The sequence below is a fragment of the Pseudorasbora parva genome, chromosome 17 (genome assembly GCF_024679245.1).
Source record: "Pseudorasbora parva isolate DD20220531a chromosome 17, ASM2467924v1, whole genome shotgun sequence".
Lineage (NCBI taxonomy): Eukaryota > Metazoa > Chordata > Actinopteri > Cypriniformes > Gobionidae > Pseudorasbora > Pseudorasbora parva.
Window position 1 is genome coordinate 14,372,022 of NC_090188.1, and position 25,759 is coordinate 14,397,780.

General features: G+C 38.2%; 2 long non-coding RNA genes across 3 annotated transcripts in view; one reads left to right on the forward strand and one right to left on the reverse strand.

Annotated features, from left to right (window-relative positions):
• LOC137045417 (uncharacterized) overlaps positions 1 to 25,759 on the forward strand; it is a 38,424-nt gene that overhangs the window by 3,673 nt on the left and 8,992 nt on the right. The window lies entirely within an intron of this gene.
• The window catches only part of LOC137045416 (uncharacterized), a 26,663-nt gene continuing 1,467 nt past the window's right edge, over positions 564 to 25,759 (reverse strand). Inside the window, exons 3-5 of one of the 2 annotated variants that reach the window (XR_010898767.1) lie at positions 18,984 to 19,052; positions 16,337 to 16,565; positions 564 to 622 (exon numbers count right to left, since the gene is read on the reverse strand). This is a non-coding gene — a long non-coding RNA (uncharacterized lncRNA). Of the gene's footprint in view, positions 623 to 15,112; positions 15,533 to 16,336; positions 16,566 to 18,983; positions 19,053 to 25,759 lie in introns of those variants that run through there. The other variant, XR_010898766.1, reaches the window with a different exon arrangement.

A 25,759-nucleotide genomic window follows, 5' to 3' on the forward strand; every position in this document is an offset into this window, starting at 1 on the left:
CAATATGAAATTATATTGTAAAGATTATATAGCTATTGTTTGCATTTCGGTTAGATGTGTGTACAAACGTTTACATGTTGTTGGCTCTTGGTACATGACTACGATATAACACAGACCTTTAGGTTGAGGAAATGCCTGTACAATGCTTATCTTTATCTATGATTGAACGTTTACATGACTGATGCTATTTGTATTTTACTACAGCCTCACTATTGCATAGTAGCAAGAATTCAGCATAAACAACATTTAATTGAATGTTCATATCTAGAATTTAATTTAGTTATTTTTAACTCATACTTCCCTATCTTTGAAGTGGACAATGTGATAAAACAAATCTATTGAATATGGTGAGCTAAGAGTGTGATCAGTGAGATGTATTGGCAGGACTGCACATTTGAAACGTGGCTGTTGGTTGATGTTGAGAGGAGGCTTTTTCCAGTGATTTTATTTTTTATTTTAATTTTTTAAGTATGAATATAACTGCTTTTGAAGAGTATGAACATGCGTTCATATTACTTGCCTCTGAGTTTCCCCTTGTTTCGCACATCTCCAGGTCAGCATTGGTTTCTATCAACACCAAGGTCACTGAAAGCAAGAACGATCTGATGGCTGCTGTTTTGCACTTGTAGACAAAATAGGTGAAAAACAGGATATGCGAGTATTTCATGCACTTCTTGTGTGTTATGGCATTACTTTAATCTATGTGCATCTTTATCACTTTAATACCTAGTTGTTATTTTATAGAAATATAAATTAAAGTATAAGAGAGACAAGAGGACAATAAAGCATTTAAGACAATGATGAGCAAAAATAAAAACTTTCTTTTAAACTTCCTTAAAGAGTTTTTCTTTTCCATGTTATCGGCAAGAAAGAAAAAAACACTGATTAGTTATCTCTCGGAAATAAATAAAGCCCCCTCCTTTTCTTAACTAATAAACTATTGAAATGCCAATCTTTGCCAATGTTAAAGTAAAGTGTCAGAAAAAGAACATGAATTCTCTCTCATTACATTGCATGTATGACTGGGTATGAAATGCAACCCAATAGTAAATAACAAAAAATGTCAGATAATCTTTTTATACACACCATAAAATCATATGCAACAGGATATTTGCATGTATTTATTCCTAAATGTTTTTATAATTTACTCATATTAAATATATCGGGTTTTTTTTTTTAGAAATGGATACATGCAGCCTGTCTAAATATACAAAACATACAAGACTTAAGATATACAGCAGGCCTACTTCAGTGTTTGTATTTGCTTATGATAATATCAGTCATGTAGTTTTCACAAGCATGTCTTTTGGAAACAGGTGTGTGTGTGTGACCCTGGTAAACCCTACGTTATGTGGACCCTATGGGAAATTTCCCCAAAAAGATAGTAATACGAGACACTTTTGACCTAGTGGATCATTCTTTTTGGGTCCCATGAGGAAAACAGCTTACAAAATTATGTTTTTTTTAAAATGTAAAAAATGCTGAATTCTCTGTGAGGTTTGTGTTTAGGGGACATGATATACAGTTTGTACAGTATAAAAACCATGTCTATGGAAAATCTCCATAAATCATGGAAACATTGTGTGTGTGTGTGTGTGTGTGTGTGTGTGTGTGAGTGTGTGTGTGTGTATGTTCTAGGGGAGGGTCTTCTTAGGGATGGTGGAATTACTGTCAATTGAATACAAATTGCAATACTACCATCAGTCTAGGCCACCCACAGACTCAAACACACAGCGCTGATGGAATGTGAATGTGTCCAATTCCAAAGGATCCATCCATAATGTTTCAGTCACTTACAGTTATCATTTTTCCCCAAACTAGACCTAACTAGAACTTTGCCTGTAATCATGGATATGATCACAACTTATATTTTCTTGTGCAAAAGTCAGATTGTTTCCCAGTATTTAATCTGAAAATGTAAAATATATATTATATACATCTACTGTATTTCACAAAACTGTATAGACATAAACCAAATACTCAGCCTTTGCAAGTCGTAGTCTTTTAATCTCCATTAAAAAAAAAAAACAATAAAAAAAACTGATACACGGTAAATACAATGTCTTGTTGGATTGTTTATATTGTAAATGTGATGTACAGTTATCATATAATCTATGGTAATATTTATTTTATCTGAGTGCAAAATTAAGACAAAATTAAGAGCAACGATAATACTGCCCTCTTTGTTAGTTATTTTGCAATCACAACCTGGAAAAAAAAAATCACTGATTTCACTTGTGATTTCTATTGTGGTTTGTTTTTGAGCTTTTTTCAGACAATGACGGTGCCAAAACATTGCCCAACGTTGGTGACAGATTTTATAAAATTTTTGTTTTCCATCTGATAGCAACTTAATCCAAACATCATTTTGAACGTCATGTTCTGCAGGAAGAGAACGATTTATATTTGTATAAACCATGTCTGACAGTAACAATGAAGCAATGCAGTCATGCATTACTAAGCAGCACAGTAGCACAGATGCTGTGCAGGACAGCAACAACTAGGCCATCATAATTCATGAGTGTGTATGTGGCAGCTGGAGCAGACGCTCAGACAAGTGTCCTCAGCAGTCACGCATTAAAGAGGACTTTACACCCACAGGTCAGGGCAGATAATAGACTTTAAAAGACTTATGGTTGTAAGATGGTGCACAGAAACAAAGAAATGTCTGGATATGCTACAGAAGATGAAAAGATAGTGAACAGCTGGCCCTACACATAATATATTCTTTAATTACTCCATTAGAATTTATTTTTATAATTTATTTAACATAAATGTAATGATCCTCCACAAAAGAGAGGCGTTCTGTTGTGAAAGAGCAACAAATGTCTAATCTGAATATGACATTCTACATTAATTTCAAGTAGAATTTAATACCTGTACAATTTCTCAACTAATATACATACATTATTAATTAAAGTGATAGTTCACCCAAAAAAGAAAATTCTGTCATCATTTACTCACCCTCAAATTGATCCAAACTTGTATTTAAAAAACATGTATTTAAACCTTTTTGTGAAATCTCAACGTTTCTAGTATGGATTAAAAAAATACCAAAGGTCAATGGGGTCCCATCAACAAAATATATTTTATTATATTCAGCAGAAGAAAGAAATTCATACAAATTTAGAACAACTTGAGGGTGAGTAAGTGATGGCAGAATTAAAAAAATTGGGTGAACTATCTCTTTAAATTGTGTAAATGATGTCAGCATTTTTATTTTGGGGGGAACTATCCCTTTAAGATAAATCCTGTGGAGTTATTTATGTTCCTGTATGAAGCTATGACCGAGTATCAACTACAAGCATATAAAAAAATGAAAGGAGAGCATTTGGATATTTATTGTTGCCCAGCATGCTTATGGCTTCCTGCAGACCCCTGCCTGAGTCTCACCTGAGGGAGAGGGGAACGGGGGTCATGATTTCGGTCTGCCGGCCAGTCGTGACCCACGCTGATATAGAGACACTAAGCCAAAGCCATATTTACATCAACTACAGTAATATTATCAATAAAAGCAGAAAGAAAGGCACCTTGCAGTAACTCAGTCCAGACAAGTGTCTAAGCAGCTGTTCAGAGGCTTCCTGTGAAGGACTGGAGGGGGAAAGTTTGGTCTGCACAGGAGATGTACAGTTACAGAGTTCAGAGGTCTATAGGTTAAAGGGATAGTTCACCCGAAAATGAAAATTCGGTCATCCTTTACTCACCCTTACGTCGTTCCGAATCTATATGATTTTCGTTTTTTTCTGCAAACATAAAATTTGTCCATACAATGAAATGTCAATTGGGTCAAATGTTGTGATCCCTTTAACAATATATGTCTTTCACAGAAGTGTGGATATCAATATTGATCTCTAGAGACACTATGGCTTTGATTTCAGTGCCTGTAGTAAGCAACACCTCACAGAACCGTTGAGTCGGCAGATTGCAAGCTATAACCAATACTGGTATCGACATGTCTGTATTTGTTGCTATAACCTCAGTCATGAACGGGGTGACCTTTAATATGATACGAATATATTAAATGGATGTCCACTGCTTCCTGATTAGGTTCTGAGAAGAACTTTAATATTCAAAGAGGGAAGTAACTGGTACTGGCAAAATTTTAGGGCCTCTAATGGCCAATAAAGCTGGATGTTCCTCTCCCACCACTGCAGTAAAACACAAAGGTGAAATTATTGAGAGTTAGTACATTCTTGTGTCTTTTAGAGGGTCAAAGGGGTTCAGAGTCAACATGCCTATAGAGCACATGTCTTCATCGTAACCCTTGACAAAAATCACATTTCGAAAACTAAAAGTATGCAGACAGAGTGCAGGCCTGCACATTAAAACAATATATACACACCCAGCCGTGTACGTGGGGCTGTGGCGTTTCCCAGCTGACCTCTCGGTTATGGGCCAGATGCTTTCTGCATTCGTCCTGTTCTCCAGTTCCATTCGGATATTTCCTCTCCCTGTGTTTGAATAATAATCCTAAAGCGACCAGAAAATTAGCATTCACTTTCCATCAAATGACTTCCACAGTTCCCTTTTTAAAAATGCACGGTTCGCAAGAAGTCTAACTTTAGCAACACTTCAACAGTATGAAAGTGGTAGGGGGGCGTTAGGTTCATTAACGTTCCTCTGAGCGAGAGGGGTACTGTCCTTCTAATGGTTTCTTTGGATGCCATATGTCCTTCATGTCAGCTAAGATTCTTCAGTTACAGTTCAGGTTAGTGTGAAAGTCAGACAAGTTGTATAATATGAGGCCTCTGGGCTTTTTAAGCAGATCTCCCCATCTTGCATTACCATCAATAAATTCAACCCTGCAATAGCGCTGACATAAATTAGGGGCCTTGTTCTCCTGTAACTGTACTTCCAAAGGTGTCATTGTTCAGAGCCGCATTAGCAACCTTCTGCGCAGCCTTGCAGTTCCGCAATTAAACGGCCACTTCTTCAACAAATGCCTCGTCTTCTTGGGTCACTGATAGCGAAAGGCCCTTAAACTTTATATTCCCCGATGGAGCGGAAAAGCAAACACAACATCGGAGTTTGATGCCTTGGCCGACTCATTAAAGCTCGGTTCTTTTCAAGGGGCGAAAGAGTGTTTATTGCAGTCGTGGGCATTTGTAGCATCAAGGGTGTTATTTTGTGGCCTGGCGCTGTTTTCGTGAGCTTGTAAATGCCTATAGATACAAGGCTACTAATTTGTGCTTGACATAAAAAACATTAATATGCAATTATTTTCCTTGAGATTACATCTTCAAAATACCAATTGTATCCATCTACAATCTTGTAATAGGAATACAAATTAAGTATGTATGTAATAAAAAATACAGATCTGGTTATAGTGTTAACTATCAATTAAACAAGATATTTTTAGATTCAAGAACTGAGCCATTATCAATAATATTAATTATTAGTGTCATCATTATCAATATCAAATATATCCATAATCAAATCAATGGGGATTGATAAATTACAGCCCCCTCCAAACCAATCTAATTGCATTTTTAATTCAAACAATAATACAAAGGTATAAGTTCTTATAATTATAATGTTGAGTAAAGAATTAAGCTGTAAATAGTGGTTTCTTTGAGGTGTCCTTTCTGGAAATAAGCACTTAAAGCCTGTCTTTCGGATCAGCAGATTTGTAGTTTTTGTCCGGTCTAATCTAGTCACTAATTCAATCATTTAGGACTGCTTGGAAGAGGAAAGGAAGACATTGACTTAGTTGAGAAAAGCGTAAATGGAGGGTTATGTAAGTCAATACTAATTCAATGAAGTCAGGCATTTACCTGTTTTTCACCTTTTAAATTCGCCACAGCTTTCAATGCTACATTTATTAAAGACAGGATCTATTTTGTTTCCTTGATTTGCACATTTTAAAAAGACAACATTTTGCAAGACTCTGCATACAGAGGGGCTTGTTCTGTCAGGGCTTGTTCTGAGAGCTGCGAAAGGCCTCGGCGCAGGTTAGACAGAGTGAGAACCGGTCTTTGAGCGAGGCCTCCAAGAGAAATAAAAAAACACCCACTCCTCATGCTTTCGGTCAAACATAGGGTCAGCGGAGAGGAGGCTGGCACCTTGCCCAGCAAAAAGCTCAAGCGACTCTCGCTCCGTCAGGTTATCAGAGGCGACCGGCGCAACAAACAAGTCGGCACCGGGCGCAGGAAGTACCAGATGGTGGACGGTGGGAAGGCGAGTAACACAGAGCCGATCACAGAAAAGGTCAGGAAGCGAATGAAGGAACAGGAAATGACACTGGATCTTCTTTTCGAGCATCTGTATTTTTTTTCAATTGCTGCAACCGAAGCTTCGCGGCCTTTTCCGTTGAGTGACAGGCACGCGGAGGAAAGCTGACATTGTTGAAGTATGAATTTCATCGTTTGTGTTTTTTGCAAAACACTAAGTCAGATCAGTCTCTCTTGATTGGCAAGAAGGGCTTGTCCTGCAGTCGACCTGCCGGCAGAACAGGGGGGGTTTATTGGCGAGTCAAGTTCAATTTATAAAAGCTGTTCAACTTAATTCAAAGGATCTCATTCCAAAAACATGCAAGTTATACACTTTAAGACACATAATACTTACTATTGCAACTTTCACACGTAAACGACCTGAACATTGCAAATGTATATATTTTACTTAGTAAGCATCTATGGATTATAGGAACAGACAAGCAGTACATAGAAATGCAAATTTCACATGGAGTGAGAGAGAGCTAAAGAGATGTTCTGTGTCTGGTCTTGATCCTGGCCTAAAGGAGTTCCTCCTCCTGCCCTCTCTGAGCAGGCTAAAGAGCTCAGAGCTGTTGTGACATCTCAGTGATTGATAGGTAAAATAAGAGCCATCCTGTAATAAAAGCAAAGCCCACGCAACAAAAGGCTGGATTTTAAAATCCTAAGTCAATACAGAAAATTGATCCCACTAGAGGGACAGCAAAGGAAAAAGAGGATAAACCCTGGAAAGAAAGAAAAAAATATCTGTCATGAAAGAAAGAATGAAGTATTACGTGAATAGTCGGTTTATGTGAGTTGGTCATCTGGATAATAGACGGAGCACGGCAGAATCACGCTGACCAGATATTCCATAACCCTCGGACTATAAAACCCAGGTCTGGAATCAATCTGCGATTTTATAGCCGCCCTGTTTCTGCTCTCTGTTGTTTTATCAGTGAAAGGATGATACATTTTTTAGCTCTACCTGCTCACGTTCACTTTACCAGAGTGCTGAAATGCTACAGTGGTAATAAATAGCGGCCGTAGCTTTAGGGCCTGTCATCAGCGTTCAGTCTGGTCTCTAGGAGTTCACTGGTTCAAAAACAGTTTTGACCACCACCAAGACATAAAACAAGTTGGATTTTACCCATCCATCCATCACACAGCGTACATATCTGCTCAGGAGACTTCACATGCACAGGAACCGCTGGCCATTATCGTCACATTCTTTCTCAGACTGTCTCGGCCTGTGAATCACGTCTCGACCGCTCAGTTAAACAAGTACGACAACACCTACACGACTTTAGAATCCATGTAACAGCAACCTGCGATCACTGAAGCAGAACTGCTCCTGGTTGTGGTTTTTAACCGCAGAATCACAAAAGCACACACACACACACAGATGTCTCATTGTTCCTTAGTCGCTTGTGCGGTTTGCTTAATTAAAGCTGAACTGCGGGAATGTCCCCGCAATGCCGAGAAAAAGCACTCTTCTCTCTTCTGTTCGGCTGGTCTCTGTCTTTTTTCAACCTGTTCAGAAAGTCTTTAATAGCACTTAACAAATAAACTGGAGATGAAGGCCAGCACATATATCACACTCTCAGACACAGTTTCATATTTCCTGATGTCCTCATGACTTTTGACAAAATAAACTAGGTTAGCACTTCTTCGATAGTTTACTTTAGACATTATGCAACTTTGCAACTACGTAGTAGACTGTCTGCTTAATATTTGTTAACACTTTATTTTGATGGTCCGCCAACAGACATTCTACTGACTAGAACTAACTTTTCAAGCATCAGTCTACTAATACTCTAATGAGAGTACGTTGACATGTAGGTGCAAATTAAAGGGTTAGTTCATCCAAAAATGAAAATTCTGTCATTAATTACTCACCCTAATGTCGTTCGACACCTGTAAGACCTCCGTTCATCAAAATTGAAGATATTTTTGTTGAAATCCAATGGCTCAGACAGGCCTTCATTGACACAGATGTCATTTCCTCTCTCAAGACCCATAAAAGGCACTAAAGATGTCGTTAATATGTCTCACTACAGTGATTGTACAATAATTTTATGAAGCGACGAGAATAGTTATTGTGCATAAAAAAAAAAAAAATCACGGCATATAGTGATGGGCCAAATTCAAAATAATGTTTCAAACGGTTATGAAGCATTTATGATTCGGATCGCCAGTGTCATGTGATTTCAGCAGTTTGGGGGTTTCACACGCAAGCCGAATCATGAATCAGTACGCTGACATAGTGTCGAGACGTCCATGAGCAAGACACCTAACCACAGCTGCTCCCGACAAGCTGGATGGCACACTGCATGGCTGACACCGCCGTTGTTGTATGAATGAGTGAATTAATACATGAATGTGAGGCAATATGTAAAGCACTTTGGTGGCCATGGGTCTGTTGAAAGCGCTATATAAATGCAGTCCTTTTACAATTTTTAAATGAAATAACCCTTTAATTAGAGCTAGTTGAGACATAGGCCCTGTTTACACCTGATGTGTTTTGGTCGATTGGCTCACAATTGGACAATGCTAAATACAGGGGTAAATTGGGTCTAAAATGTTTCAAGCTTGTCCACATTCGGCCATTTCCAGAAGTAGTCAAAAACGCATTCGACTGGATTGCTTTCACAGTGTTTGAACAGCCGCAAATGACTACCTACTCCCCGCCTACTGACCTAACGTGTAAACATTAGTCCATATGTAAATTGAATGAGCGTATTTTGTCCATAAGTTTGAAGGAAAAACCTATATATTTACCTGCCAATAGAACCTTGCCACAAAGAAGGGGAGTGTAAACGGGTATGTGACTTCAGTACAGAAGTGTAAATGGGTATGTGACTCCCTCGTCTACTTGATTCGATGATCCGATCAATCAAAATGCATCTTAATACAAGGTGTAAACAGGGCCTTGGTTGCAAAGTTACTTACTAGTAAGTGGAATGTCTAAAGTGGACTATAGAATTATAGTGCATCCCATACTAGTCTAAGAAGTGACAAAAGTAAAACTCAATATGAATTAGGGCTCACAGTATTCAGCTCATCTCGATGTTCGAATGATAAACACCTTTTTCCTTTTTTCACTACAGCAACTCTCAATCTCTTTTTGGTCTCCCTCTACCATTGCTGCTCTAGTTCATTCAACACAAGGGTCAACCTACAGCTTGTCTGGTGGTAAATGTTATCTTATCAGCTCATGTTCAGTTTGAGTGACCAACTCAGTGGGTGGACTGAAGTATTTGTAAAGTGATCAGAGCAACAGAGTTCTAGTTCACAGAGATAACAGACCATCTGTTGCTCATCCAGTGTTGCTCCATGAATCGGCTAACACTTTGACACACTACCTGTCTCATCCACAACAAAGAACAGCTTAACAAGGTATCAAACATGCCTGGCTCAGACAGGTGTGATGACTTCATGTTTAGCACGCATTAGTAAATAATACTTCTTTTTTCTCAATTGATAAGGATGTATCTTATATTTCTCAAAAATATAACCACAAAACCAAAACTGATACTGTAAAACTTATTAACAACAGAATTGTTTTCAATATAGACAAAATATTTGTACAAACTACTGCCATAGTTTTGAAAAAAAAAGACATCTGTGTCTGGCTTGATGCAAGTTTAACACACAGTACTACTACAATAAATCCACATAAATTGCAGTACTGTACTGTAAACCCTAACACTCAAAATAATTAATTGGTTTCAGTAGAGCCAACTCAAATTAAACAAATTAGTTCAATCAAATGATCTTTTATGAGTATTTAGAACTTTATTTTTCTTTTGAGTTCACAAAACTGACACATTTTAAGTAATCTGCTTGTTTCATTGTTTTGAGTTTTATGAGCTTGTTTAGACACTTCTAGAAACTTAGTTTTACTTGAAACTGGAGTGTGATTTATATTTCCCAGCATGCTTTGCCATGATACTCAAAAGGGAGTGTAAATGCCAACATTAAGTGTTATATACATTTTGGTGCAAGATTAGTGTTAATTGGGAAATATATTAGTGTTTAATGTTTTGTTATGCTAGTTTGTATTAGAGTTGTATTCGTTTTTTTAATTTAATTTTTTATTTTAGGTTTACCATCATGGTGACAAGTAGAGCATGAGCTTAGTTCGTGAACAGATAATAAGTTAAAAATATTGCTGTGCAAGTGCTATGCTGCTATCAAAGCATTGTGGCACCAATTAGCAAGGTAGCATTTATTGAATTTTCCACTATTAAAATATAAAAAATAAGTTGAGATTACATAACTTAATGATAAGTTAAATGTATGAATTAGCTTACTCACATATTTCAAGATAAGTGCCATTGATATGTATGTTTACAAAATAAAAATTTGTAAGTTCTGCTTATGTAAACTCTTTAAACTTAAAGAAATTGATATAACTGACTACCTCAAATTTGGGTTTACAGAGTAGGATGCAGGTAGTAAATACATTGTTAATATAATACATTGTTCTGGGACAATGAAAAATTAACGGACTAATTAAAGTATTAAAAAAAAACTTTGGATGTGGATAAGCACAACAGTAATATCGAAACATCCTGAAAACACTGTACTATAATTCACGCTGAATAAAAATTGCACAAACAAAAAAAGAAATCTGTAAAAAATATATCCCAAACATTTAGCTCAATTTTGATTCTAATTTACACCATGCCAGCATTGCAACACATGCAATGTTACTCTACTATAGACAGCAGCAAATATCTGGCAAGACATCAGAAGAAGTATTAACTTTAGCATGGTAATGCTAAACTCAGCAGGTACCACCACATATAGATATTTGTCATATATCTTCAACGCTCCAAAGCGAAGGACATGGTCAACTACAGTAACACAGATCTCAGCAGAGACCAACACTAACTTATAGTACTTGTACTCTTCCTGTAATTTGTATTAACTAAAGTGTGGCTATTTTTATACATCCTGAGGTCCTGATTGGACTGTAATCAATTTTGTATACTAGTCTTCACATAGTGAGAATAGTTTATAACTATGGCCAGGTTAGGAAAGACATTGTCATTGTGCTAAAGGGTACTTTTTACATGAATATATGGTATGCTGATTTATTATTATTATTATTATTATTTAAGTTTTGAGGGGAAAAGGTTCAACAGATTTACAACTTGATTAAAACAAAACGTGTTTTAGTGTATACAAATGAAGTCAGCATGAAATTAAAAGTCAACCTATTTATTTTCTAAATGCATGTCACTGATCTTATTCTTAACAAATTATTCATGCAATCAGAATTCTCTGTGTTAATGTGTGCAAAACATTTTTTTTTTAATTTAGTCCTCTTAAACCTCTTCATTGCAGGTTTTCTGTTTATTTCACCCTCCTTTATTTTTCTGTCTGATCTACTTTTTGTTTGTTGTATTTTATTTTACTGAAAAAGCGCTTTGAGAAGCTCCTTTAAATGCGCTATAGAAAAATAAAATAATTATTATTAAATAATATAATCACATTCAGATCATTCTTCAACCAATCAACAACAGATATATTAAACTAAGTGACAGATTAACTAACAGCTGGTACAAACGCAAACCCTCTTTTGGCGTAAAATAAAATACTGTGACTTTTTTTGGAATTGTGGTCTCGCGCTAATTTGCCCTGTTTAGTAAATCTGGCCCTAAATCTCATCCCTTCATTTTTTTTTCTTTTCCAATATCCACTCGGATGTACGTCAAAATACGAAAGAAAACATCTGCCGCTACTTGTGTTACATTGTGACTGTAATCTTATCAATGTTCACTTAAATGTGGATAAATATGAAAATGTAAAAATTCTCAGACAGGTCTTAAGTCGCAGACATTTTTTCACATTGCCTCTGAATTGTCTGATTTCTGTCTCTACAGCAGCTTGCCCTGCTGGCCAGCATCTGTTCAAGTCCTGTGTGGCTGGTGCTACCGAAACACTTATTAAAGTGGACATTAACAAGGCGGTGTACCAGCCAAAGGCCTTGTAACTTGGACGAGCAAGGTGTCGAGATCATTAATTTTAACAAGGAGAGTCGATAATAATCTCATTGGAGCTCTTATTTTACTAACATCGCTCTCCTGGGCTAGTCCATATGAGATAAAGGAATAAATCCCTCAGATTATCAAGGCAACACAGCTTGGACTCATTACATATCAGTATTAGTTTAAGCTCTATTACAGTATGCAGAATCCCAAACTCCTGAAAGTGGCTGTCATTGGAATTTTAATTGACTAACGTGAAGGATGTTGTAATTTTTCCCCAACCAATCTATCTTCCCCCTCACCTTCCTCGTATCTCCCTTTTTGCTTCTACGGGACAATAAAATCGTCTGGATTTAAGTTATGGTAAGTTTTTGAAGTGCTACAGGCGCCTGTAAATTTGGCGGGCACCTTTGGGAGCCACTGCAGCGGAGCTGGCTGTGCCACTATTTCATAGCCTGGATGATTCATGGCTCTCCATGTCGTTCTCACAGAGGCCCTGTAAATCTAAACTCATGCTGCCGTCATTAGGGAACAGGGGGCCGGCGAGCAGAGGCCCAAGGGCCACTTCACATGGACTAACGCTTTTGGTCATTTCACTGCTCTTTACATTTCATCGAGGTGATCCCACCCCAACCAGACAGACTTCAGGCTTTGGTGGACTGTGACCCTAGCGCTGTCGCACCGACTTCGCCCACGCACACGTCTGGCCTCGGTTCTCCCTGGCCAGCGGCAGCTGTCCTACACGCTCGTAAAAATCATATTCCTATTAAGTTATAAAAAGGTTTTGCAACAAATGCACCATTTCATAGGCTTAAAAGAGAGCGAAATGTCAGTGGGAGAGTTAAACTGAGTTATTGCTTCCAGTTTGAAAAAGAGCAGCAACAAGTAACTGATAGAATATAAGAAAAGAAGGATGAGAAGAAAGAAAATATAGGAGGATAAGACGAGAAAGCCCAGGAGGGGTGCACACGGTCTTTGTCCGTTTCTTACACAAGCTCCTGCGCTCCTTGTTGTAGACACCTGTGCGCGTCTAATGTTTCAGCAAGTCTCTGAAAAACAAACGCACAGCTCCGATCTCTTAATCCGCGTGGCTCCGTGGAGCATGGTCACATGATACGGCTGGGCCGATGATGATGGTGGGCCACGGTGGTAGGGGTGCATGGGGGGGCGAGCTTAATCTTTTTTAATTCAAATCAAGGAGGTCCCTGGTGGGACACAGGGATGATACCCTATCCGCTGCAATCAGGCTGACCTCCACTTCGAGCGCGCTCTAAATGATTAATGGAGCTGCCTTCCCACCGGTTTCCACAGCAACCGGTAACCGGATAGCCCACAGGAATTCGGCTGCCCGCCCAAGTGAGCGCCAAGGGAGGAGGCAGAGAGGGAGAGTGAGAGAGAGAAAGAGCAAGAGGAAAAAGAGAAATGAAGCAGTGGTACAGTTTGTATTAGGGAGAGGGATGGGGGTCGAGAAGGATAGTCCCAGTTCCAGAAGGGAAGGAAAACAGAGACTTCCGTGAAGATGTGGGGTGAAAGCACAACTTTGTAAGAGAGAATGATGAATTATGTTGTAAAAGTTGTTCGCTATACTGATAATCATTCATTAAAAGATCGCCATAAAAAGTGGCATCCCCATCTATCACCCACTCTTATAATGCAATTATATGCACAGATAATATCTGTGATATTCAAGATATTCAAGCGTTGGGTTTTTGCATCGTCAAGCTTTTTTTCTTTCCAAGTGTACATGATATAAATGTGTAAACAATTATTAAAAAGGATTATATTTGGAACAGTCAAAGACCTCTGTCTTTTAGAGAAAGCAAACAACACTAAGGCCTGAGGTATGATTTTTGTCTAGTGTGATTGGTTGTTGTTTTTTGTTGTTGGTACATTTGATACACAATGCTGGCTATTTATTGGCTGTCTTCTATACACGTGTTTTATGGGGACTTTCCATAGACATAATGATTTTTATACTGTACAAACTGTATATTCTATCCCCTAACCCTAAACATCATAGCCTGACGCGGTCATACTAAATTCTAGTCAGAATATGAGTCTGATACTGGTCCATTGGGCTGTAATTATGGGGCGTGTTTCAACCGAACCAGGAAAGACATCAATTGGATGGCCTACAACCAATCAGAGCAACGGAGCGATGCATAATGTTAGTTGTCAAATGTCAACAGAGCTCAACTGCACTGAGTTTGCCAAGTCTGTTTTTTTTTTTTTGCGGGTTGTTTTCCATGTCCACGGGTTGAAGCGACCTCAATTATGTGATATATAGAACCAGGGATGCGAATTTTAGCAGGCAACCTTGCCAAAATAAAACACATTTTACCCCCCAAACGCCATTTTTTTCCCAGAACACTCCCTTTAAGAAGCTATTGTTTTGGCCTAGTAGTTGGCGGGTTGTGTTGTAAAAACTTGGCAACCCTGTCTGCATGCGCGCTGGAATAAACGATCTTTGCCGGTGTTGTAAAAAAAGAATTGAATGATACTCAGAGTACTTACCCAACATGATCTTCATTTCAGAGAGAAATAGTGATGGTGAATGCATATACAAACAAGCTCTCCATTTAGGATTTGAACAAATTCAACAAGCACCTTTGGTGACGTGGATGATTACGTTACTGTTTATCATCTGTCCGTCATCGTCTAAAGCCTGCCCTGACAATTTCATTGGTGCAAACAGTTTCTGTTCGGGCATAATCACTTCTCTATGGATCAAGTCCAGACCAAACTGCCCGAGCTCAAATGTTGTGGGCAGGGCTGAGTTCAGCTGGCATCCAGGCTATAAACATCACATTACATTTTCAAAAAAAATTGTTTATTCAGATTTATAAGCCATTTTCCTCATGGGGACCAAAAATGTCACGGACTAGGATTTCGGATATTGTCTTTGCCCATCTTTGTGGGAACATTTTGTCCTCATAAGGTAGGGTGTACCTGGACACATACACAAATTATATCTGTAATATATACTTATATATAAAGTGTTTATGACATTTTTGAGCGCTTTAGTCCGACGTAAATATAATGTTTAAAGTTCATGTATGTGCATGTGGCCAACATTACATTATGGACATAGCACCATGCTTAAAATACTGCCACTGTTACAGCTTTGTCTGTCCATCTGACATAACACATGGGCTTTGCAAGTTTTAAAATAGCCCACTGACTGTCCATCCAGAAGGCGATTGATGAGGGAATCCATGTTAACTTGATGGGACCTCTTGTGCTTAAGTGGCCTTTACTGGGTAAGAGGCTACATGGGGATTGCTATCGATAGAATCTCAATGTCTAAATTGATCTGTCCATCAGGTTCACAGCCAGATAGTGTCCCTGAGTAGACAGAAGACAACAATGATGGCACACAAATCATGATATTGAACATGGTGGCAGATGGCAGAATAGCAGACAATTATGAAATTTTTAACTTATCGCCTTAAAAGGTAATAGGGGACTTAATGTCTGAAAGAAGTGTCGGTTACATCAAGATAAGCATTTTGATCTTATTGGCCTTGTAACACAACGTCTCACAACGTCTCAACGAGTCTCATTTTTTTCTGTATGTGTGTGTTTGTGTGTGTATGTTTGGGAGTATTTGGTGTCAGGCCTATTGTTGTGGTCGATGGTAAAATCAGCTGCTAAGCTTTCACAGGAAACCACACAGACAGAAAGCGCTCCATACTGAACAGTCTGTGTATTGAAATACCATCCCTGAGAGTGTGTTGTGGGGGTGTGTGTATGAGTGTGTATATTGGAAGACATTCACAGTATCACCAAAGGTATCTGTGTACATGGTGTTGCTTCTCCCGCAACATCCTGTCACTCATCGATACGGCCACAGTTTTGGATTGAATTTCTCCAAAGTTTTTGCCAGCGATGATGACACAGCTTTCCAAAACGTATTTAAAATCTCTAATATTTGCATCTACTCAGAATGGGTGTTAATAAGCAAGCTCTCGATTATAAACATGTCGGTTAGCTGGAAAATGTCATTTGGAAGCACTCCGCAAATCTGTTACAGAGGGGTATTTTTAAGTTGTGTCCCGTGTGTGTGTGTGTGTGTTGTACGCAGTGCTGACGGACTGATGCAGAGGGGGTATCACTGACAGACTGACAGGCCAGTAAACCCAATCTGACCTGTTCCTCCTTGCTCTGCAGTGGCCTCTGTCTCCCAGTCTCCCTCGGACTCCAGTTTCCTCTATTTCCTGCACAATCTCCCAAGCCTTTATAGAGCTGCCGCTAGTCACTCACACAGGCAGCTTTAACCCATAGAGACTATGGAAGTATTGACCTCACCCAGGTTCAGCTCTCAAATCTTTCAGAACACAAGATGAATGTACTGGTCACAGTATCTCATCAGTCCATTCTGTGTGAATAATGACTGTTTATTAGACCTTATGTGTTCACATGACTATTTCAACAGCACACTACAAATAAGTATGGCATTTGAGAAATGTACAAAAAATAGTTTATCCTTTTGATCTTTTATTCAAAATAATTATAAAAATTCTAACCTATCATTGAAGTAAAACAATTGATAGTGTGGGGTGGTGGGGGGGGGTCTCTTTATGAAATAAATGTTTTTTTCTCTAGTGCAAGTTGGCCACAATTATCAAAGATAGTCTTCAGCCACTTTCTATTTTGTGAAGCTAATTGCCTGATGAGTTTGGAGAAAAGAGAACAGAGACCATACAGACTTTCTCCAGATCCTTCAGATTCCCAGCTCCATGTTCTCTTCTCCTCAGTTCACACAACTTATTTTCTATAGGGTTCATGTCAGGGAATAAACGGTGGGATAAACGGTTGTCTTCAAATTCCCTCTGCACGCAATAGGATAGCGCTTCAACCAACCAGAGCAACGAAGAAGGTGAAGCAAAGCTAGTTGACAGATTTAACTTTCGCCGTATCCGGTCGGATCTTCTCTTCTTAAGAATGACTTCAGTGCCATTCTTTCTTCTTTTCTCAGAGAAAAGCTTAACAACAAGTCGTCCAGAGTCGAGGCCACAGCCGATTCGAAAGACCACAGTTCGCCAGCTTATTTGTTTACAAGTAGCACGCAAAACCATGGCAACACTGCCGTCATTATGTTAAGCCCGCCAACCGACTCTCTATACATGATGTGATTGGCCTGACCAGAGTTTGGTTTTTCCAGCTCACAATCCAACGGAGAGTTGCTAGACTACCCTGGCTGCAAATTAGATTTGCGCCGCTAGGGTGCGTCTAGATTTCTGGGCTAACATTTTTCTGTTGATTTTGATGTTTGTTTTGGATCATTGTACTGATGGAAGACCCAACCACGGCCTTATAAGATTTCTAGCAGAGGCGTTTAGGTTTAGATTTTTTTTATCTGTTGGCATTTGCTAGAATCCATGATGCCATGTATCTGAAAAAGTCCCTCTACCAAAAAACAGCGGTATATTTAAGTGTGGGCATTGGGTACTTTTTATTCCTGTTTGCACCAAACCCATTTAGTTGGTTTGCTGCCAAAAAGCTATTTTATTTAGTTTCATCTGACCATAGAACCAAGTTCCAGACATTTCTGACAATTGAATATGCTGGAGTTTGTTTTTGGGTGAGCGAGGAGGATTTCAATCTTTTACTGCGGATCAGCACTATATTCTTTGGTTTTACTCATTGTGATGAATGATTAAGGAAATTTGGCCTTTGTGTTTCCTCATATTTATATTCCTGTGGAACAGGAGGTTATGGCTTGACAGTCTTATGCTTTTAGTCAGCCTGGTGAGCTAAAAATAAATAAATTCATATTTATGAATGGGAATATACTTTCTACAAAGATATTTTACTAAGAAAATGCAGGGGTGCCAATACTTGTGGCCAACATGCATTGAAAAAAAAAACTTCAATTATGATCATATTTCATAATTTAAGTTTCCCCCCACTTTCAATTGCTTTACTTCAATGAAAGGCTAGAATTTGTTTATTTGTTTTAATTAAAGATCAAAAGAATAAACAATGCAGATTTATTTTCACAATCATTTTTTGCCACCTTTGCTCATATTACCAAGGGTGCTTGAGTTGAGAATGCATGAGTGATTTGTACAGAAATAAACAGACACAATTTAAAAATGTCTACCGAAGCCTTATATACAGCCTTTCCTGTAGATCAAAGGTTATTTAAAATCATGAGTGTCAGATTTTTGTCATTCGCAACATGGAGATTTACCTCCATTTTAACTTGACACATGCTGGAAAATAACTGTATATTATATCATGAATTAGCTGAAAACATTTTACCCTCTGTTCTGAAGACCTGCCCTTTACCATTTTGTTGAAATTATGGATAATGATCATGACCTGTGTCCATAAGGCACTGTGTTTACTTTTATAAACAAGTTTAAAAGATGAATTGAGGAATTCAAACTGTGTACACCAATGGGAGCAGAAACGTTTAGTCACAGTGGAATATCTGACACATGTGACTACCAAAGGACTGAGGGCTGCTGGGTAAGAGAACGGACGAGCTTGTGTGGGCGGCTGGAAATACACCAGTGGCAAACAGCAAACAACTAGAATCCATGAGCTGATGACAAATTCTGACCTGAAATATAATGAGAAAATCCTCGCTCACTTGGGTCTTATATGCACTCATATGAGTGCATATAAGACCCTCACATATGCACATAGCTTTGCACAAGGATTTTCTCATTATATTTCAGGTCAGACTTTGTCACGGATGTCTGTTTGTCACGGATGTCTGTAGACCAAACTTCAGGAAACCTTTTACAAACCACAGGAATTTGTGTATGAAGAAGGATTGCTGTACCTTAAGAGATGCTGTACCCAGTTGCTTCGGAAATCGAGTATTAGCCTTTCATCAATGTCCAGGTTTGGACTTAACAGGAAACATAAATATATTATAAACAAATCAGCACATAAATGAATGCATAGTTTAACTTTGAGTTACACTGTGTATTAGAAGAACATCAAGCACTTATCATCAGTCAACAGGCACATATGAGTCAATGTGAGCAGTGTGAAAGGGGTTCAACAGTAGGTTTGCCCCCTTTGTCAGAGACCGAAAGGGCCAGTTTAACTATGTTTCATGATTAATGAGAGAGGGAAATGGGGTCATGTTGTATTAAGAAAATGTGTGTTTAAACCCAAAACCGGCAAAGAGCTCTAGACTAATGCATCAGTTATCGACCGGACACCCGAGAGCGAGACGCTGTTACACCAGTCCCTACGGCCTGCAGGCCCATCCATCCACACAGAGCTCCCTTTCCCTTTCTGTCTCAGTCACTCTCTCACTTTCTTCCTTTATACCATCTTTTTTTAGCTCTTTTCCACTCTCACTTTCTTGCAATCTCTCTCTCCATCCAACATTTCCCTATTGTCCATTCTTCCTCAGCTCCTTAGCACAATAGGCTCTGTGTCAGTGTGATTGCATGTTTATAGGGAAGCCATGACGGTTAACACTCAATCCTCTCTCAATCCTCTCAGTGGATAGCAACATGATCCTGATGACTTGTTGGGGATACAACGGAGTGGCCTCGGGTCCCTACAGCCGAGATTACGGTTTCACTTCTCTCTGCGTTTATTTAATTCTCCAATGCTAGTGGCAAATAATATGTGCAGATATCCGAGGTAAAGCTAGTTTCTCATAGAGTATTTTCGGTTAACATCATGACCTGGGGCTTTTACAATTACTTGTTTTTGTGCTTTTTGAAGAGAGCAAGGCTGAAAACGAACGTCACATCCATTTGTTTCAGATCTGTTTTTAGTTTGCTCAAGTGAACCATCATTTTGATGCAGAGAGTTCATGTTGCAAAGTTTAGTTGTAAACCAAATATGGAGGGTAGATAGCGACTAAACAAACAATGACTGATTCAGACGAGCTTCTCATCCTCAGTGGAGGCCCAAACAAACGAAAGCATCATTGTACTGCCGAGATACCCAACAGGCAGTGGAAAAACAAATAATAGAGCTCTATGACATGAAAGTCTGTGCAATGGGCTGTTCTGAAATGAAAACCTGACATTTACAAAAACAGATTTTCATAACTGTCTTTTCATCAATATGACAATTAACATAAATTGGTTATGAAGAGTGAAAATTTCTGGTTTTGATATATAGTTTTCCTCCTCAACGGAAACTTCAGCTGTAAGGAACAATCAGTATATTTATGCCATAATTAAGTTTGACTAGGACTTCATCAAAGAAGAAGATGATGATAACTTGCAATGGGAGTTTGAAAATCAGACTGTTTATCGTAACTATATCATTATTTCCTGCTTCTCGTAAACAAAATGCTAAAAACTGTTGACCACATGATGACTAGACATGCTGGACTAGACTACATAAAACTTAAAACCATACTGTCATATTTTAAAGTCTTGTATTGATTTTTTAAAACTTCGAGTTAAAAAAATTGTTCAAAGCAAATGAACAGAAAGTAAAAGGCATTGTATAGCATTATATCAAGGAGGTAGTAAAGAGTTTACAGATCAATATTAACTTCTTTCTTGTACAATGAGTTGTTCTAATACTAAAGTTTGTATACGATGGATGGATGGATGGATGGATGGATGGATGGATGGATGGATGGATGGATGGATGGATTTGATCCAGCACATGCTAAAGAACTGCTCTGAGGTGAGTCAAGGCTGAAGTATACAGTATCATATTGATTTGCTCATAGCTGTCTTGCTCTGAGGAAATGATCCAATAAAACAGGATCATCTGTCTAAATCTCTACATTAGGAGGCAGACAGGATCAAAAGTAAACACCAGGAAAGGTCATTTTAATGATTTCTTGTTTATTTGTTTTTTTATATTTTTAATGGGAACACAAAAAGTAATGTTTAGCAGTTAGATTATACAAAACATAACTGTATAAATATCTAAATATCTCATTATTCAGACCCTATAGGTTTGATGGAAGTTTTCTGGCCTTTATTATAACACAAACTAAAAAAGCTCAGAATAAAGTCTAAGGCACATTATAAGTCTGTTAAAGCATCTCAGATAAAAGTACATGCTCACACATGTTGTGTTTCCATGTTTTATGGGGACACACTCATCTAAAGGATTATTAGGAACACCATACTGTGTTTGACCCCCTTTCGCCTTCAGAACTGCCTTAATTCTACATGGCATTGATTCACCAAGGTGCTGAAAGCATTCTTTAGAAATGTTGGCCCATATTGATAGGATAGCATCTTGAAGTTGATGGAGATTTGTGGGATGCACATCAAGGGCATGAAGCTCCTGTTCCACCACATCCCAAAGATGCTCTATTGGGTTGAGATCTGGTGACTGTGGACATTCAGTTTGGAGTTCAGGAGATTGTCTTGACCAGGACCACACCCATAAATGCATTGAAGCAATTGTCATGTGATTGGTTGATTAGATAATTGCATTAATGAGAAATTGAACAGGTGTTCCTAATAATCCTTTAGGTGAGTGTATATGACAATAGACATGTCATATGAATGATTTTTCATACTGTACAAACTGTATATTCTATCCCCTTATACTAACCTTACCTCTAAACTTAGCCATCACACAAAACGTTCTGCATTTTTACATTTTCAAAAAACATCACATAGTCTGATTTATAAGTGGTTTTGCCACTTGGGGACCAAAAAATGTCCCTACAAGGACAAGGATTTCAGATATTCCCATCCTTGTAGCAATATGTAGAGGACACAAACACGTACTGTTTGGGGGTCAATAACATTTATTTTTCATCAAGGATGCCTTAAAACGGTCGAGTGACAGTAAATACATTTATAATGAAGAAGAAAAAAAAGTATCATCTCTCACTAAAGTATTAAGCAATACTTTTAAATGGTAGTTTGTGAGAATAAATATTTGTTTAAGGAACAAGAAAAATTGTTCACACTCTACATACTGCAATACCCTTACTTTGGTTGAAGGGCTCCGAAACCCATACATGTCATACACACACACACACACACACACACTTCCCTCACTCCCTATGGATCAGAGGTCAAGTGATTCATCACAACGTTTCCTGCAGAGAAAGTCACATAAAGGAGCCCTCTCAGGATTACGCTGGGTTGAAGATGTCTGCTTTGTTTATAACTGTTAAACCACAACATTACATTAAACTCTCCATTTCCTGGATGTGTGAACTCATTGGCTATTCCATTTGAGTTATTCTGCTTTGGCCACCATGTTTTTTGTTTTTTTTTGTCTTTTTCTGTGCACTGGGTGCACAGGTCCTGCTGGTTACATTAACCGATGTTTGGACATCTGCTGGGGCTTGGCTCAATAAGTGGGCCTGTCAACGTGGGCTTTAGAAAATCGAGAAATTGCACAAACACTGGGCTGCACGGTAATAAAAACAAGCTCCCGCTTGCTGCATTAGTCCTACATTAGCCCAACTATCTGGCCTTTGTTGATGCATCGATGCTGTTAAAGATATCTTCGGTCAAATACTAGATCGAGCTGAGCAATGTGACTTTTTTCACGTTGACTTATTTTCTCGTCAAACAGTGAAATTGTGGCTTGTGGTCTAATAAAATGAAGTTTGTATTTATTTTATATAAAAGACCCTTAGCTTTACAGCTCTTAGTAAAATGTATAAAAGCAAGGAGTGAAGCAAAGAAATAATAAAGAGTGATGGGGCAATCTTAGCCGCTCTCAGTAGGGAAGTGCTATGGTAGGGCCCCGTTTATTTACTTTAAGATTCTGCTGAAAAGATACAGACTGATGTTTTGTCACATGTAAAATACGAGCCGCTTAACAATATTGTGAAATAGCATAAACAGTGAAATGACCCTTGGCGTAATAACCGTCACTTATCATTGTGATGGCAGGCTGATGTATTCTGATAAGATGTTTTTCTCCATTTGAGGTCTTAATTTCTCCCTGCTTCACGCTAAACTTAAAGGAAGAGCTAAATTAGCAAACTAAATGGATAATTGCTTTAGGGGGAGATATGAATAAAGAGGAAGAAATCTGAGCCCTTGGGTGGTTTTATTGCTTCCCATGTCTTTCATGCGCGCTCAGCTTTTCCTCACCAACAATGGCAACCATTGATGCTTTGGAGTGATCTTTGGTCAACAGCATTTTTTTTAAACTAATTAGTATCAGGTTTATTAACAAACCTTTCCAGACAGATCGTTTGCTGTAATGTTTTCTTTTTAACTAAACATAAAATTGTGAGGGTTTGTATCTGATAATAAAAATGTACTTTGTAGAACCTGAATATCTTCCATATAACTTGATAAATTGACATTGCTTGGCAGGAATTTCTTTAGTGAATAAATTTAGCAAACATAAAAGTCTATATACTTTATAGTGTTGTCAGTGAAAATTTGCTTTATGTGATTTTAGTTTTCTACCTCATGTTAAATGCTTTATTTTCTTTTGACTTTTGACCAAAAACATAAGGTAACACTTTATTTTAAGGTGACGTAGTTACACATTACTACATGTACTTACTATATAAATAACAGTAAATTATGTACAATTACCAGTAACTAACCCTAACCCTAAACCAAACCCTAACCGTAACTCTATAAGTACATTTAGCTAATTGATATTACTTAGTACTTATTTAAGTAATTACAATGTAACTACAAACAGTTAAAGTAAACATACTATCAAAATTATATCTTATGTCTTTACATAATAGGCAATTATTTAATATAGCAGCAATACTGTAATTGTAGGTGCACAATAAAGAGGTATGCCTTTCTTCCTGCAGTGGAACAGAGTTCTCAGTGGCTTTCCGTCCATACAATGGAAGTCAATAGGCTCATATATTGTATGTATTGTTTGCTCAACGTCAAAATATCTTATGTGTTCCAAAAGTTATTAGGAAGAGTAAATGATGACAGAATATTTTATTTTAGTGTGGACTATCCTTTTAAGTCTTTAATTAGGATGTAATTGTACACACAAAAAACTTGCTTTTTTTAATAATGTGCCATGCTAAAAAAATCATTAAAATCAGCATATTATAGTAAAGATATTTATCTTAAAGATAGCTATCGAAAAATCTGGCAAAGCTAATCTATTACAGAAAAATGTTATGACCAGTGCATTTCATTATGTCCCATGAGCCTGATTATGTTCACTTACTCTCTGGCTAAATAATTCAGAAGTTATAGACAAAGAGAAAGAGAAATGTGAACTGTGAAAATCAACAGCAGTGACAGGTAAAATTGTGTTGGTCTGCTGTGGTTCTTTAGAGAAACGTTTACACGCTTAATTTAGTTTCATCAAAATATTGTTTTGCATGTCTCTGTGGAACTGACAGCGGCAGTGTTCCGTTATTTGAGCCTGATCATTTGTCAGTGCCGTTGTGACAAGGGCACCACAAGACTCCACAGAAGGACATGCTACTGAGACACAACTTTATATATCACTGGGTGCGAGACGCATCCGTCAGCATTTAAAATGCCTCACAATTTACTGCAGTGGTGCTCAATAAGTCTAGAAAAAAAAAATCAGGTCAACAAGGGGAGACAAAAGACTAGCTCAATCATTACTTCATAGCATCCATCTGTGGATATCAGTCAACTAACACAGATTTTGAAGTTTAAGTTCATTGAAAAGAGATAATTTTGCCCCAAACCTTTTGGAATCAGACACTATGTGCATTGACCCAGGGCGGAATTTCCCCAGGTTCCTCGACGAGGCCTCTAAAGCCCAGTGACAGTTTGTTGTTACCATATTGTGTAACCTAAAACCTCAAAGAGAGGTTTGTCACTCGCTCACCTTCTCCAGTTGTAAGCCGATAGGGACAGTAATTGACAGCTACACCGCTGGAGTGAATGACTTGAGCTCTCTCAGGCCAAGCATAGACTTGAACAGCTTCCCAACAGACACACGTTAACGTTTTCTTTTACACGAAAAGACCAAAAATTCGGTCATTGTTTTCTTACCCCCCCTACACACACTGTAGAATATAATGTTTTGTACATTTACACTGGATGGCTAAATCATCACATAAAAGCTGCCAGCATCTGAATTTTCCATACTCTACTTCCAAACATTACACTTGTCTTTCAGCAGTACCAAAGTATGAATATGCATTCAGATGCCCAGCTTCGACAGTCGAATATGAGAGCAAAGCAGCACCTTTCTGTGCACAGCGCGATCAGATCCAGATGGTGTGGGTTATGACCTCCACGGGGCCAGGCTAGTTGATCTACTGTCACTCAGTCTCTCTGTGTTTGTGTGGGTGTAAGTGTAAAAGAGAAGATGAGGATGATGTATGTCAGTGTAAAAGGAATCCACAGACTATAATTGCCACTCTACTGATATTTGCCTTAATGACAGATCTGTCAGCTAATAATCATCGAGTAAATATGATACTGTAATGCCCGTCTGTGGTTTAGCGACACATATATACAAGATGGTTCTGCTGTGTGTGAACACTGCAGGACTTTGTACAGTTTGGGAAGACTCTCTCTAAATGCTAAATAAGGTTAATATTGTCAGTCGCCTAGTAGCATTTCTGAATGTGAATCACAGGCAGCTTATGGTGACAAGCTGCTGCTGATGAATTACGTGTAAATGTATACAGAAACACTGAGATGTACAGACTGGGATGTATTTTAG